Source organism: Triturus cristatus, chromosome 4_1 (genome assembly GCF_964204655.1).
Source record: "Triturus cristatus chromosome 4_1, aTriCri1.1, whole genome shotgun sequence".
Classification (NCBI taxonomy): domain Eukaryota; kingdom Metazoa; phylum Chordata; class Amphibia; order Caudata; family Salamandridae; genus Triturus; species Triturus cristatus.
Genome location: NC_140585.1, coordinates 126,159,189 through 126,163,472, shown reverse-complemented (window position 1 = coordinate 126,163,472; position 4,284 = coordinate 126,159,189). Strand labels below are relative to the sequence as shown.

At 51.4% G+C, this 4,284-nt stretch overlaps 1 non-coding gene across 1 annotated transcript; it reads right to left on the bottom strand.

Moving 5' to 3' along the window:
• Positions 1 to 246: 246 nt before the first annotated feature.
• TRNAV-AAC (transfer RNA valine (anticodon AAC)) lies at positions 247 to 319 on the bottom strand. Its single transcript has one exon. It is a non-coding gene; the product is annotated as a tRNA-Val (tRNA).
• Positions 320 to 4,284: the final 3,965 nt, after the last annotated feature.

Sequence of the window (4,284 nt, the reverse complement as noted above, 5' to 3'; positions counted from 1 at the left end):
TGGTGTTTGCCTGTGTCAGTGCCTGCAGCATGCGCAGTGATGGATGCAAGCAGCTGTCCTGCTGTCTGGCTGTAAAGGGACAGGAGTCCGATGTCAGTCTGTCCTTGAAATAGCTGGATGTATAAATGCGCACACTGGAAATGCAAACGGTTTGAAATGTGGCGATGTTATCCGAGGAGTCCTACAGCGCGGGAGAATAATAAAAGAATAAGCTATAGTGAGAGCTCGTGTGAAAAAGAAATCATGTGTTTCCGCCCGGTCTCGAACCGGGGACCTTTCGCGTGTTAGGCGAACGTGATAACCACTACACTACGGAAACCCAGATGGAGTTTTGCGCAGTACTGTCGATTCTTATGAACACTCATGCTGACTAGGACTCAGTCAATGGTGTGTGTTGAATGATGCACAGATAAGAGGGCTTTTACCCTAATAGATCTCGAACGGAATGAACAGAACTGAATGCTGCACAGCTGGAGGTCTGCCAGGGTGAATGAGACCTGCTGGAGTGAATGAGGCGTGCTGGAGTGAATGAGTGAATGAGGCCTGCTGGGGTGAATGGGGCCTGCTGGGTTGATGGGGGCCTGCTGGGTTGATGGGGGCCTGCTGGGGTGAATGAGGCCTGCTGGGGTGAATGAGGCCTGCTAGGGTGATGGGGCCTGCTGGGGTGATGGGGCCTGTTGGGGAATGACGGGTCGCTTGAAGATTGCTGAAAGGCCGCAGAGCACCCGACCGGCTCCTGGAACACTGACTGGAACAGACACACGTTTGTGTAAAGCCTTGTATGTGATGCGTGTATCCGTAATGTGCTCCAACAACCACCGAACCCTACTTTGTGATTCTTTGATGTCTTCAGGGGAGGGTGACTCGCCCTTCTCCTCTCTCCCTTGTGTTTGGAATTACAAGTAACAGAGCTCAAGGGCAGTGTGTCCATCTCTCTTGACAGAATCCTGTTCTGTGAGTGAAAGTAAACTGTCCTCTTCCTGTCAATCACACTGTTTCCGCTCCTTCGAATGTTCCCAGGTGCCCCAGAACTGCTCTCTTCTGATGAGTCTGTCTTTGTTGTCCTCACTGCGCAGTCTGACGAATAGACGGATGTTTACTGTTGTGTGATACTTCTCTGTTTGGATTGTCCATACAAGCATCCGTAGCTTGAAAGCAAACGTTAAGAAACGGCACCCTGAGGCAGAATTCACAGAGAGTAAGAACCCTGCACCTGCTGTATCAGTGACGTCATTAGACCCGGTGAAGCCTCAGGCCGCCACCGCTGCCGCTCCCAGTGCTGCCTCGCTCCCCGGTGCCCCGGGTTCGGTTCCCGGTCAGGGAAGGTGCACTTTTGAAACAACCATTTTCTTCTTCAACAGTTACTGCGTCTTTTATATTTTTACATAGAATTGTATTTTGCTTAATTACACTGATTACTTTATGATGTGCCCTAATGAGACACATTGATAAGGATTGGTGCGCATTTTATACCTCTTAATGACACAGAAAACAAGCAGGCAGACTCAATTGTCAACGTGGTCTTAAGAAGCTGCAGTTTTGTTTGGAATCTAATATCATCATGTTATTGTTCCCGGACCATGTTAATGAAAACACCTGGGCAAAGTCACCGTTCGCAGTGCACTAAAGTGCATTGTGATTTCAGTGGGAATTCCGTTTTGAAAGAGAAGAGCGGCCCCCGCTACCGGTGCATCCGGAACAGATACAAGACCTATTGTGTCTCCTTGAGAGAAGAATCACATCACTTAAGAGTCAGAGGGTCATTATGCCCTGATATGGGGGCGCTGATGATTGGTCTAAGGCTGCCCACAAATGAAAGGGGCTCTTGGGGGCATAATGAGCCCCCTGCGGCGCCGGACCGTTACGGTTTGTGATGCTCCGATGACGCAAACTACAAAAATTACATCCATGCGATCATGCAAAGACACTTAGGGGTCTATTAGGATGGCGGTCGGATGGCCGGCGGCCAGTCGCAGCTCACAATACTCGCGGGGGAGGGGGTGAGTCGCGCAGGGGAGTTTAAAAGAAAACTAAACTTACCTGACCGAGTCCGGACCGCGCCACCTCTGCTCCTGGGCCGGTTCCCCTCGCCAACGTTCCACTTCTGAACAGGAACAGCAGCCCTTCTCAGCCAATCCTGACGCTGCTCCAGCAGCGCCAGGATTGTATTAGCAGGGACAGTCGCTGCCCGCCTGCCAATTAGGAGACCGAGGGTTTCAGCATTGATCAACCCTCACTCTCCTAATGCGCAGCTGCCACGCTAGCCAGACACTATTGCGCATGACTGGGCTGGTCGTAAAAATTCTCCGACCTTCACCAGTCATGCGCACTTGTGCTGCTGCCTGCCCCTGCCCACGATGGATTTAGGCCCAGATCTCTGTACTGGGGTGAATGTATGACATTGTTCTGCATTCTGTCCATCAATAGTTCATTTTGCATTTGCTCCTGGTCTGACATGTCAGTCAGCATGATGCCGGACCGGCACACCCTTCAGACTCTGAAGGGGGTGTGCGGTCCAACGTCATGCTGACTGACTTGCCAGTTCTCCCTTGGCGTCTCTGAACTTAAGTAAACTGAGTCAGTTTACTTAATTTCAGAGATGCTGAGGGAGCTGCGGGCAGCTTGTGGGGCAATGCCCCAGCGCCCTAATGGATGCACCGCCACTGCCGCCGGCGGTCATCCGTCCGCGATCACAACCCAGAAAACGGCTGGTCCCATTAGCATGGCGGTGACGACCACGGTGTGGAGATTTTCATCCCGGACAGCTAAAGTGGGGCCGGTGCAGGGTCAGGTTCCGCCGGCATGATTATGATGCCGGCGGTAGCCAGCCTTTCTGCAGCGGTGGAACCGCCATGGAAAGGCATGCGGAGAATGTCTCCGGGGGGCCATTGCGGGCCCCCAATGTGTGGGTGTGTGGGTGCACTGGGGGGATACTCCTGGTACCCCCATACATGTCCCTGTACCAGGTGGCTCGGGTGGAGTTCTATGGGTGTTACAGTGGGTGTTCATACGCAACACCCATGGATTCTGACGCTTCCCCAGATTTACAAGACTATGCAAAGCTGGGAATGCCCCAAAAGCTTACGTTTCCCGAAGTGAGGCATAAGGAGGGGAAATATCTTTATTTTTCCTAATTTCTTCCTCTTTCTATGTGTGCTGCATGCAGCACACATAGAAAGAGGAAATACCTCTCAGGATTTTTTTTGAAAAACAATCTTGCCGACAATTCAGGCACCCTTGCATCATGGTGCAACCAGGGGCCGTTCCACTGCAGTGCAAATGGAAAAAAATAAAATGATAATAACACAGCATTATTGTAATTTTATTTTGAGTATGGAGCCAGGTTAGGGCAGGGCTTGGCTGTCGTCAGAGGGAAGAGAAGTGGTCGGTTCACCATAAGTTCGCATGCCGGTTTGGCCAGCCGCCTGGAGCCGGCCAAACAGGCATGCACACTCCGCATTTCTCCACCTGGCTCTGTTGCACAGCCGGGTGGAGAATAGTCCCAGGAACTATCTAAGCAGCAAAACAGGCTGCTCAGACCAGTCATGGTGCTGCAGTCATGCTGGTGATAGCTGTGTCGTGATTGGCTTAGGAGAGTCTTGGAGCCTGGGTACTGCTGAATGCCAGGAATGGAGGAGAGGTGGCGTCTGGCAGGTAAGCAGTCTTTTCTTTTTTTCAAAACCCCAGCCCTGCTGCTGCACCACCACTGTTCCCTAGCAGCCGCCACTGGTTCATGGGTGCCTTTTGTTGGCGTTATGCTGTAGAAACAGCGCCAGCATTGAAGGAATGACAGGAATGCCCTTAATAGAGAAATACAGTGAATTGCTTCCCTTTCACTTTGATGTAGTGCACGGTGACCTGCTGCGCTGCCCTACGTCAAATCCCCATTATGAGGCCCTGAGTTTTAGCACCTTGTCACTGTTGCAGCACTCGAAACACTCTCTCGCAGCCCGTTCCACCTCCAGGTCAGCTCTGAGACACCAGAAGTAGGACTGAATCCTACCCTTCATTTTGACCCCTACAGAATGCCTCCATTGAGCTAACTCCACAATCTTTGTGTGGAAAGAGATAGGGACCACCAATCTAGATCACTCTCGGAGAGTTTATCCGTAACCAATCCATAATGTTTCACTCCTCCATTCACTAACTTCTCCTGAGATGTATCATCTTTCAAACACCTGACCATATTCCCCATTAAGAGACCCCCTTGAAATTGTCTCTCTGTCCACTCATCTCACTGCCCCCGCCTATCAGTAACAGCACACACTCCAACCTTAGGGCCAT